Here is a 12,936-nt window from a genome sequence, read left to right as displayed (position 1 = left end):
ACTGTTGGTTTGTCCAGGTTCTATATATGACATCATAGTAATCTAAGGCCTCCAAGGCCACTGTTGGTTTGTCCAGGTTCTATATATGACATCATAGTAATCTAAGGCCTCCAAGGCCACTGTTGGTTTGTCCAGGTTCTATATATGACATCATAGTAATCTAAGGCCTCTGTTGGTTTGTCCAGGTTCTATATATGACATCATAGTAATCTAAGGCCTCCAAGGCCACTGTTGGTTTGTCCAGGTTCTATATATGACATCATAGTAATCTAAGGCCACTGTTGGTTTGTACAGGTTCTATACTGTATATGACATCATAGAAATCTAATCTCTAACTCAAAACCAACATTGTTATTTTCTTATTTTCTTGTATTTGATGGGTTTTCTGATCAATTAGATAAATCAACTATTAATTGATTGCTGTTGAATCTAATCGTGTCTTCCTACTACCTGCTTTGGCAACATTGCTGACATAACTGATGAAAGTACAGCAAAGCATCATTCAAAAGGAGAGGCAGAGAGAAACAGGCTAACAATATCTGCACCATGGCTATTTTATATCCTGCAACAGCAGGCAAGTCGTCGTGACAACAATCACCCACACAGTGTTCTCTCTGGCACGGCAGCCAGGGACGTCGCAATTACCCACAAGCCTCCAGCACAGCCAGCTCTGCTCTGTTACATAAACCCAATGCAGTTTCATGGTCCCAAATGGCAACCTATTGTCTTTGTACTGCACTACCCAGGCCCAAAGGGCACTATTTAGGGCACAGGGAGACATTTGGGACACAGACCATGGCCAGTTATCAACACCAGGCAGAGTAGAATATGTTAATGTGTAGAGAACAAAGCTGTTAGTCTCACTCAGCTCCTAAGTAGAGGCTACAGATACAGTGTGTGCTTCCTGTCTCTCTCTCTAACCCTCAGGCTATTGATTACCCGTGGTGCTGGTCTGTTTCTGCTACAGAGACATTCCCTTTTTCCCTGGTTCGCCAAACAAGCCAAGACGGCAACGTAATGTTTTTTAGATGGAGGATCAGTCTGGCACCAAGGCTAGAACACAGACTAGAATCCACGCTAGAACCCAGACTAGAATCCAGGCTAGAACCCAGGCTAGAACCCAGACTAGAACTCACGCTAGAACCCAGACTAGAACACAGGCTAGAACCCAGACTAGAACACAGGCTAGAACCCAGACTAGAACCCAGGCTAGAACCCACGCTAGAACCCAGGCTAGAACACAGACTAGAACCCAGGCTAGAACACAGACTAGAACCCAGTCTAGGGTCCAGACTAGAACCCAGGAAAGGGCCCAGGCTTTTGATATCAAATTAAATCAACCAATAATCAAATGTTATTGGTCACGTACACGTGATTAGCAGATTTTTTTGCGGGTGTAGCGAAATGCTTGTTCTTCTGTCTCCGATAGTGCAGTAATATCTAACAAGTAATATCTAACAAATTACACAACATATACCCAAAACACACAAATCTAAGTAGGAATCAATTAAGACTATATACATATGGACGAGCGATGTCAGAGCGGAACGGACAAAGATGCAGTAGAATAGTATAGAATACAGTATATACATATGAGATGAGTAATGCCAGATATGTAAACATTATTAAGTGAATGAGATAACGTAGAATAGTGTAGAATACAGTATATACATATGAGATGAGTAATGCCAGATATGTAAACATTATTAAAGTGACTAGTGATCCATTCCTTAAAGTGGCCAGTGATTTCTAGTCTATGCCTACAGGCGGCAGCCTCTCTGTGTTAGTGATGGCTGTTTAACAGTCTGATGGCCTTGAGATAGAAGCTGTTTTTCAGTCTCTCGGTCCCAGCTTTGATGCACCTGTACTGACCTCTCCTTCGGGATGGTAGCGGGGTGAACAGACAGTGGCTCGGGTGGTTGATGTCCTTGATTATCTTTTTGGCCTTCCTGTGACATCAGGTGCTGTAGGTGTCCTGGAGGATGGGTAGTTTGCCCCCGGTAACACGTTGGGCAGACCGCACCACCCTCTGGAGAGCCTGGCAGTTGCGGACGGTGCAGTTGCCGTACCAGGCGGTGATAGGCTAGGGTCGAATGATTTTGATTCAGTCTGTTATGTTCTGCATGGTATCCACACAGTGACAGACTGGGACAAAATAAACGGACGATAATTTCCGTCATCTAGCCTATCTCACGTAGGAGGAGGCTTTAATGACTGGTCTGAATGCTGCCATGGAACACACCTACACAGTTTGTCCTCGGAAATGCCGCTCGTTCTGCCAAGGTAGCACAGTTGCAGGGACTACAGTTGTGAATAAGCCATATGATTGGTATATAGGCCTACTGCTCTGGTTTGGTGTGAGCATGGAACATGAGGAAAGGAACAGATTGAAGTGATTGGCTACCTATCTGTTCTGATCTCTAATTTATTTTCAATAGTGGTTTATTTTCCATGACTGTATCATGCCAGAGCCTGCAGACATGTCCACAGTAATGAATCATTAATCTACCACAGATATAGGATCAGCTTGCCTGCTCTACCATAGATCTAGGATCAGCTTGCCTGCTCTACCACATATCTAGGATCGGCTTGCCTGCTCTACCACATATCTAGGATCGGCTTGCCTGCTCTACCATAGATCTAGGATCAGTTTGCCTGCTCTACCACAGATCTAGGATCAGCTTGCCTGCTCTACTACAGATATAGGATCAGCTTGCCTGCTCTACCACAGATCTAGGATCAGCTTGCCTGCTCTACCACAGATCTAGGATCAGCGTGCCTGCTCTACCACAGATCTAGGATCAGCTTGCCTGCTCTACCACAGATCTAGGATCAACTTGCCTGCTCTACCATAGATCTAGGATCAGCTTGCCTGCTCTACCATAGATCTAGGATCAGCTTGCCTGCTCTACCATAGATCTAGGATCAGCTTGCCTGGATGGATTTTGGGAAACCCTGCCCTAAGGAATGGCTTGGGGAACACAGCTCCAGTTTAGAAGACCATCATTCAACATGAATGACAGCTAGTGAGAATACAGAACTAATCAAAGTATATTTTCTGGCTCAGTAATGTGTTTCCACGCAGACACACAGGGGACTGCATAGCATTCCATCAAGACAGGAAGTTCCATGAGAGAGTGGAACATTTTGATGTAACTGCTTTTCTTTATGTGATTACATTATGGTTCTAGTGTAGTTTATACCCTGGTGACAATTCATCTTCTAACAGATATGTAAAGTACGTGCTGTAGCAAGAACAGAACATGTAGAGAGGAGCATGCCGAGCTTGTTCAGAGTGTGGGAACATACTATGATGTGTGTGTGACCCCTGAGTTATATACAGTATGTTGTTCTCTCTCTCAATTTTTCAATTCAAAGGGCTTTATTGGCATGGAAAACATATGTTTACATTTCCAAAGCAAGTGAAATGGATAAACAAAAGTGAAATAAACAATAAAAAGTGAACAGTAAATATTACACATACACAAGTTCCAAAAGAAGTAAGACATTTCAAATGTCATATTATATCTATATACATTGTTGTAACAATGTGCAAATAGTTAAAATACAACAGGGAAAATAAATAAACATAAATATGAGTTGTATTTACAATGGTGTTTGTTCTTAACTGGTCGACATTTTCTTGTGGCAACAGGTCACAAATCTTGCTGTTGAGATGGCACCATGTGGTATTTCACACAGTAGATATCATTTTCATTTTTTACATTTTAGTCATTTCGCAGACGCTCTTATCCAGAGCGACTTACAGTAGTGAATATATACATTTCATTTTCATTTCATGCATTTTCTTTTGTGGGAGTTTATCAAAATTGGGTTTGTTTTCAGATTCTTTGTGGGTCTGTGTAATCTGAGGGAAATATGTGTCTCTAATATGGTCATACATTTGGCAGAAGGTTAGGAAGTGCAGCTCAGTTTGCACCTCATTTTGTGGGCAGTGTGCACATAGCCTGTCTTCTCTTGAGAGCCAGGTCTGCTTATGGCAACCTTTCTCAATAGCAAGGCTATGCTCACTGAGTGTGTACATAGTCAAAGCTTTCCTTAATTTAGGGTCAGTCACAGTGGTCAGGTATTCTGCCACTGTGTACTCTCTGTTTAGAGCCAAATAGCATTTTAGTTTGCTCTGTTTTTTTGTAAATTCTTTCCAATGTGTCAAGTAATTATCTTTTTGTTTTCTAATGACTTGGTTGGGTCTAATTGTGTTGCTGCCCTGGGGATCTGTGGGGTCTGTTTGTGTTTGTGAACAGAGCCCCAGGACCAGCTTGCTTAGGGGACTCTTCTCCAGGTTCATCTCTCTGTAGGTGATGGTTTTGTTATGGAAGGTTTGGGAATCACTTCCTTTTAGCTGGTTGTAGAATTTAACATCTCTTTTCTGGATTTTGATAATTAGCTTGTATCGGCCTAATTCTGCTCTGCATGCATTATTTGGTGATTTACCTTATACGAGGAGGGTATTTCTGCAGAATTCTGCATGCAGAGTCTCAATTTGTTTTTTGTCACATCGGTTCTTGGTCACTTCCCTGACATAGGCCCTTCTCCCCCGATTGCTCAGTTTGGCCGGGCGGCCAGGTCTAAGAAGAGTATTGATGGTTCCAACCTACTTCCATTTAAGAATGATGGAGGCCACTGTGTTCTTGGGGACCTTCAATGCTGCAGAAATGTTTTGGTATCCTTCCCCAGATCTGTGCCTTGACACAATCCTGTCTCGGCACACTACGGACAATTCCTTCAACCTCATGGCTTGGTTTTTGCTCTGAAATGCACTGTCAACTGTGGGACCTTATATAGACAAATGTGTGCCTTTCCAAATAATGTCCAATCAATTGAATTTACCACAGGTGAACTCCAATCAAGTTGTAGAAATATCTCAAGGATGATCAATGGAAACAGGATGCATCTGAGCTCAATTTCAAGTCTCATAGCAAAGGGTCTGAATACTTATGTGAATAAGTTATTTCAGTTTTTTTTCTAAAAACCTGTTTTTGCTTTGTCATTATTGGGTCTAAAATTATTTTAATCCATTTTAGAATAAGACTGTAATGTAACAAAATGTGTAAAAAGTCAAGAGGTCTCAATACTTTCCGAATGCACTGTGTGTTGAAGTGCGTGGGGCTCAAGCTGCATCCCTGTCTCACCCCACGGCCCTGAGGAAAGAAATCTGTGTGTTTATTGCCAATTTTAACTGCATACTTGTTTGTGTACATTGATATTATAATTATGCTTTCCCCCAACACCGCTTTCCATCAATTTGTATAGCAGACCTTGCCAAATTGAGTCAAAAGCTTTTTTGAAATCAACAAAGCATGAGATGACTTTGCTTTTGCTTTGTTTGTTTGTCAATAAGGGTGTGCAGGGTGTATACGTGGTCTGTCGCACAATATTGTGGTGAGAAGACAATTTGAAATTTCCTCAGGACATTATTTTCACTGAGGAAATGTTGGAGTCTGCTGTTGATGATACTGCAGAGGATTTATCAGAGATTGCTGCTAATGCATATTCCACTTTTGTGGATTGGAGGGGATCAGGTCTTGGTTCCAAATATTAGGGAATATGCCAGAGCTGAAGATAATGTTGAAAAGCTTAAGTATAGCCCATTTGAATTTGTGGTCTGGATATTTTATCATTTTGTTTAGTATACCACAGGCCTTTTTGGGTTGGAGGGTTTGTATTTTGTCCTCTATTTCAGTCAATGTAATTGGAGAATCCAGTGGGTTCTGGTAGTCATTAATAGCTGATTGTAAGTTGTGTACATTATCATGCATATGTTTTTGCTCTTGGTTCTTTGTTATATGGCCAAAAAGGTTGGAGAAGTGGTTCATCCATACATCTCTATTTGGGATAGATACAGTTGAAGTCGGAAGTTTACATACACTTAGGTTGGAGTCATTAAAACATATTTTTCAACCACTCCACAAATGTTTTGTTAACAAACCATAGTTTTGGCAAGTTGGTTAGGACTACTTTGTGCATGACACAAGACATTTTTCCAACAGTTGTTTACTGACAGACTGAATTATAAGGGAAATAATCTATCAACATTCCAGTGGGTCAGAAGTTTACATACACTAAGTTGACTGTGCCTTTAAACAGCTTGGAAAATTCCAGAAAATGATGTCATGGCTTTAGAAGCTTCTGATAGGCTAATTGACATCATTTGAGTCAATTAGAGGTGTAGCTGTGGATGTATTTCAAGGCCTACCTTCAAACTCAGTGCCTCTTTGCTTGACATCATTGGAAAATCAAAAGAAATTAGCCAAGACCTCAGAAAATAAATTGTAGACCTCCACAAGTCTGGTTCATCCTTGGGAGCAATTTCCAAACACCTGAAGGTACCACGTTCATCTGTACAAACAATAGTATGCAAATATAAACACCATGGGACCACGCATCCGTCATACCGCTCAGGAAGGAGATGCGTTCTGTCTCCTAGAGATGAACGTACTTTGGTGCGAAAAGTGCAAATCAATCCCAGAACAACAGCAAAGGACCTTGTGAAGATGCTGGAGGAAACAGGTACAAAAGTATCTATATCCACAGTAAAACGAGTCCTATATCGACATAACCTGACTGGCTCAGCAAGGAAGAAGCCACTGCTCCAAATCCACCATAAAAAAGCCAGACTACGGTTTGCAACTGCACATGGGGACATCATATTACTACCCTGTAACACCAACACCACTACCATCATATTACTACCCTGTAACACCACACCAATACCATCATATTAGTACCCTGTAACACCACACCAATACACCACTACCATCATATTACTACCCTGTAACACCACACCACACATCATATTATAGGGTGTATAAACTATAGCCTGAGCCATATTATAAGGAGTATAAACTATAGCCTGAGTCATATTATACGGTGTATAAACTGTAGCCTGAGTCAAATTATAAGGTGTATAAACTATAGCTTGAGTCATATTATAAGGTGTATAAACTATAGCCTGAGTCATATTATAAGGTGTATAAACTATAGCCTGAGTCATATTACAAGGTGTATAAACTATAGCCTGAGTCAAATTATAAGGTGTATAACCTATAGCCTGAGTCATATTATAAGGTGTATAAACTATAGCCTGAGTCATATTATAGGGTGTATAAACTATAGCCTGAGTCAAATTATAAAGTGTATAACCTATAGCCTGAGTCATATTATAAGGTGTATAAACGATAGCCTGAGTCATATTATAGGGTGTATAAACTATAGCCTGAGTCACATTTATAGGGTGTATAAACTATAGCCTGAGTCATATTATAGGGTGTATAAACTATAGCCTGAGTCATATTATAAGGTGTATAAACTATAGGCTGAGTCATATTATAAGGTGTATAAACTATAGCCTGAGTCATATTATAAGGTGTATAAACGATAGCCTGAGTCATATTATAGGGTGTATAAACTATAGCCTGAGCCATATTATAAGGAGTATAAACTATAGGCTGAGTCATATTATAAGGTGTATAAACTATAGCCTGAGTCATATTATAAGGTGTATAAACGATAGCCTGAGTCATATTATAGGGTGTATAAACTATAGCCTGAGCCATATTATAAGGAGTATAAACTATAGGCTGAGTCATATTATAAGGTGTATAAACTATAGCCTGAGTCATATTATAAGGTGTATAAACTATAGGCTGAGTCATATTATAAGGTGTATAAACTATAGGCTGAGTCATATTATAAGGTGTATAAACTATAGCCTGAGTCCAGAGGCTGTTTGAGCTGTCTTGACAACTTCATTGCTGTCATTTGAGAGAGGGAGAGATGCAGAAAGAGAGAAAGGAAGGGGGGATAGGTGCAGAGAGAGGGAGAGACGCAAAGAGAGAGAAGAGGGGGAGGGAGATAGGCGCAGAGAGAAGGTGAGAGATAGCTGCAGAGAGAGAGAGAGAGAGAGGGATGGAGAGAGAGAGAGAGAGAGTGGGATGGAGAGAGAGAGAGAGAGAGAGAGAGAGGGATGGAGAGAGAGCGCAACATGTCTATTTATAAGAGCACTTTGTAATATATCAGCCTAGTGTTCTCTGGCCCCGGTCCAGTCCCTCTCAGCTCAGGGCTGTTCTGGGGTCAGCTAGATGGACAGAACACAAAACAGACTCGCTGGATCCAAATAGTATGTGTTTGTTTGTCCAAATATGTTACGTGTGCCTGATTTAGCTTGCCTGTACTGTAGTATTCTGGAACTAAATGGATAGCTTGCCTGTATTATAGTGTTCTGGAACTAAATGGATAGCTTGCCTGTACTGTAGTGTTCTGGAACTAAATGGATAGCTTGCCTGTACTGTAGTGCTCTGGAACGAAATGGATAGCTTGCCTGTACTGTAGTGCTCTGGAACTAAATGGATAGCTTGCCTGTACTGTAGTGTTCTGGAACTAAATGGATAGCTTGCCTGTACTGTAGTGTTCTGGAACTAAATGGATAGCTTGCCTGTACTGTAGTGTTCTGGAACTAAATGGATAGCTTGCCTGTACTGTAGTGTTCTGGAACTAAATGGATAGCTTGCCTGTACTGTAGTGTTCTGGAACTAAATGGATAGCTTGCCTGTATTATTGTGTTCTGGAACTAAATGGATAGCTTGCCTGTACTGTAGTGTTCTGGAACTAAATGGATAGCTTGCCTGTACTGTAGTGTTCTGGAACTAAATGGATAGCTTGCCTGTACTGTAGTGTTCTGGAACTAAATGGATAGCTTGCCTGTACTGTAGTGTTCTGGAACTAGTAGTGCCAAACAGTAAACATCACCCACCAAATGGCCTGCTGGGTAAACAAATATATTTATTTAATGAACATTTCTGTAAAAGTGTTAGATTTTGCCAGCTGGCTAGTTTTATTCTGTAGTCCATGGGCAGATAGATAACATTTAAGGAAGCATCATAAACATTTCACATTATGAAGACATATACATGTGTACTAAGAGCTCAAGTCAGAGATTGATGTGAAAGTGAGACTTGGAGATAAGTCAGAATTCTGCTCTTAGGTTATCCATGTAAGATTTTAGTAAATGTCCTCCTACTTTGGCCACATCCTACCTGCACTCAGCCCATTGGAGTTATTTTAGCCCCTTACTAGAAGGAAGCCTTAGCTGCCATTTCCACCCGGCGCGAATATTGCCACGTTGGTTTTAATTGGTCTTTCAGGAAAGAGAGAGAGAAAGGGAGCTGTTGGCCTAGTGTCAGGAATGCTTTGGGGTTAACTAGTTATCTACTGACATCAGACCAGGCAGCATGGAGCTGTCTCGAGGGAGAAGTTGGCCTAGTGTCAGGAATGCTTTGGGGTTAACTAGTTATCTACTGACATCAGACCAGGCAGCATGGAGCTGTCTCGAGGGAGAAGTTGTCCTAGTGTCAGGGATGCTTTGAGGTTAACTAGTTATCTACTGACAACAGACAGCTACTGATATCAGACCAGGCAGCATGGAGCTGTCTCGAGGGAGAAGTTGGCTAAAGTTGTGTAAGCAATGACGGATCTACCTACAATTCTGGTGAATGTGTGTCTCTCTCATACTCTGGTAAGAGTTGACCTAGGATCAGCTTACCCTCTCTGAATCCCAGACATTATTAGTGCAAGTCCAGCCCTTCACCTGAGACGGGTCAACTTCAGGTGGGTTAGTCATTTAGGAGACACTTTCATCCAAAGTGGAAATCAGGTAGAGCAATGCTCTATCCTCGTGAGATACAGTGCCGTCAAAATATTCACACCCCTTGACTTTTTGTTGTTACAGCCTGAATTTAAAATTTATGAAATTACCCCAAAAAATTGTCACTGGCCTACACACAATACCCCATAACATCAAAGTGGAATTATGTTTTTAGACATTTTTACAAATGAATAAAACGTTTAAAGCTGAAATGTCGAGTCAATAAGTATTCAACCCCTTTGTTATGGTAGGCCTAAATAAGTTCATGAGTAATAATGTGCTTAACACGTCACATAAGTTGCATGGACTCATTGTGTACAATAATAGTGTTTAACATGAATGACTACCTCATTTCTGTACACCACACATACAATTATCAGTAAGGTCTCTCAGTCAAGCAGTGAATTTCAAACACAGATTCAACCACAAACACCAGGGAGGTTTTCCAATGCCTCGCAAAGAAGGGCACCTATTGGCAGATCGGTAAAAAAAAGAAAAAAAGCAGACATTGAATATCCCTTTGAACATGGTAAAGTTAATAATTACACTTTAGTTGGTGCATCAATACACCCAGTCACTACAAAGATACAGGCGTCCTTCCTAACTCAGTTGCTGGAAAGGAAGGAAACCGCTCAGGGATTTCACCATGACACCAACGGTGACTTTTAAACAGTTTAATGGCTGGGATTGGAGAAAACTGAGGATGGATCAACATTGTAGGTACTCCACAATACTAATCTAATTGACAGAGTGAAAAGGAGTAAGCCTGTACAGAATAAAAATATTCCAAAACATGCCTACTGTTTGCAACAAGGCACTAAAGTAATACTGCAAAATGTGGCAAAGCAATTCACTTTTTGTCCTGAATATAAAGCCTTATGTTTAGGGCAAATCTAATACAACACATTACAGAGTAATACTCTCCATATTTTCAAGCATCGTGGTGGCTGCCTCATGTTATGGGTATGCTTGTAAGGACTGGGAAGTTTTTCAGGATGAAAAAGAAACTGAATGGACCTAAGCACAGGCAAAAATCTTAGAGGAAAACCTGGTTCAGTCTACTTTCCACAATGTGAGATGAATTCACCTTTCAGCAGGACAATAACCTAAAAAACAAGGCTGAATCTAAACTGTACTTGCTTAACAAAAAGACATTGAATATTCCTGAGTGGCAGTTTAGCCATAAATCTACAGCAAGACCATAAAATGGTTGTCTAGCAATGATCAACAACCAATTTGACAGAGCTTGAAAAATGTTGAAAATAATAAAATGTGCCAATGTTGCTTTATCCAGGTGGGAAATAATAAGGTCTAAGAGACTTACTCAGAAAGACTCACAGCTGTAATCGCAGCCAAAGCTGCTTCTACAAAGTATTGACTCAGGGATGTGAATACTTATGTCAATTAGATAGAATCCTGAATGAATTGTGAATAAAGAGTGAGAAAGTTAGAGGGTCAAAAGGTCACACTTAAGTCATTATTGGTCATCTTTTTCAAGGGTGTCAAGTTCAGAACCCCACTGTAAATGACAGCTAATTCAGGACACATTTCATTTACAACCCTGAATATGAAACGGGTCAGACCGAAACTCTCAGGCTGCCTGGCTGAACTACTGCATAAGAACTTGGGCCAGACTGAAACAGGAGGCAGTTGTAAATATATGGCTCTGCCTAGCAGAGTGTAGACTGATGAGTTGTTACCATAACAACAAAGGAGGAATAGCCAGTACTATGCCAGTGCTCCGGAACTGTTAAGCCAAGTGGGAAAAGGTGTTGTAACCAGTCATAAACCCAGGCATAACAACAGTGATACATTAACCCAGTCCTAGTGAGGTGTTGTAACCAGTCATAAACCCAGGCATACCAACAGTGATACATTAACCCAGTCCTAGTGAGGTGTTGTAACCAGTCATACCAACAGTGATACATTAACCCAGTCCTAGTGAGGTGTTGTAACCAGTCATAAACCCAGGCATACCAACAGTGATACATTAACCCAGTCCTAGTGAGGTGTTGTAACCATTTATAAACCCAGGCATACCAACAGTGATACATTAACCCAGTCCTAGTGAGGTGTTGTAACCAGTCATACCAACAGTGATACATTAACCCAGTCCTAGTGAGGTGTTGTAACCAGTCATAAACCCAGGCATACCAACAGTGATACATTAACCCAGTCCTAGTGAGGTGTTGGGCTGGGTAGAGTGCTGGTATCTGTTGGTATAGATCAGGGCCCTAGGGGGTAGACTAAGAGTCAATGTGCATCCCAAATGGCACCATGTTCCCTTGGCCCATAAGGCTCTGGTCAAAAAGTAGCGCACCATATAGGGAACAGGGTGCTAGAGCTACATGTAGCTGTTGGTTCAGTGGCTGTGTGTAAAGGTGCGTCCATGTTGCTGTGCAATAAAACCAGTTTACTGGGACATTCTAAAACTGGACCCTACAATAGGGGACTGCAGTCAGCACTTTACACACAGGAGAGAGAGGGAAGAGAGAGAGAGACAGGAGAGAGAGGGAAGAGAGAGAGAGACAGGAGAGGGAAGAGAGAGAGACAGGAGAGAGAAGAGAGAGAGAGACAGGAGAGAGAAGAGAGTGACAGCAGAGAGAGAGAGACAGGAGAGGGAAGAGAGAGAGAGACAGGAGAGGGAAGAGAGAGAGAGACAGGAGAGGGAAGAGAGAGAGAGAGAGAGAGAGAAGAGAGAGACAGGAGAGGGAAGAGAGAGAGACAGGAGAGAGAAGAGAGAGAGAGACAGGAGAGAGAAGAGAGTGACAGCAGAGAGAGAGAGACAGGAGAGGGAAGAGAGAGACAGACAGGAGAGGGAAGAGAGAGAGAGACAGGAGAGGGAAGAGAGAGAGAGACAGGAGAGGGAAGAGAGAGAGAGAGAGAGAGAGAGAGAGAAGAGAGAGGAGAGAGACAGGAGAGGGAGGAGAGAGAGAGACAGGAGAGGGAGGAGAAAGAGAGAGAAGGGAGACAGGAGAGGGAGGAGAAAGAGAAGGGAGACAGGAGAGGGAGGAGAAAGAGAGAGAAGGGAGACAGGAGAGGGAGGAGAAAGAGAAGGGAGACAGGAGAGGGAGGAGAAAGAGAGAGAAGGGAGACAGGAGAGGGAGGAAAGAGAGAAGGGAGACAGGAGACAGGAAAGGGAGGAAAGAGAAGGGAGACAGGAGAGGATGCATGAAGATGTGTTTGTCCATAGTGCTTTTTCAACAGTTGTCTTTGAAACAAATGGTTTCAAATCCTTTCTAAAACAGAGAAGAAAGCAAAAGACAGTCCAA

The sequence above is a fragment of the Salmo salar genome, chromosome 11, assembly GCF_965601325.2.
Source record: "Salmo salar chromosome 11, fSalSal1, whole genome shotgun sequence".
Lineage (NCBI taxonomy): Eukaryota > Metazoa > Chordata > Actinopteri > Salmoniformes > Salmonidae > Salmo > Salmo salar.
The sequence above is the reverse complement of the archived record's forward strand: the minus strand, read 5'-3'. Positions refer to the sequence as shown.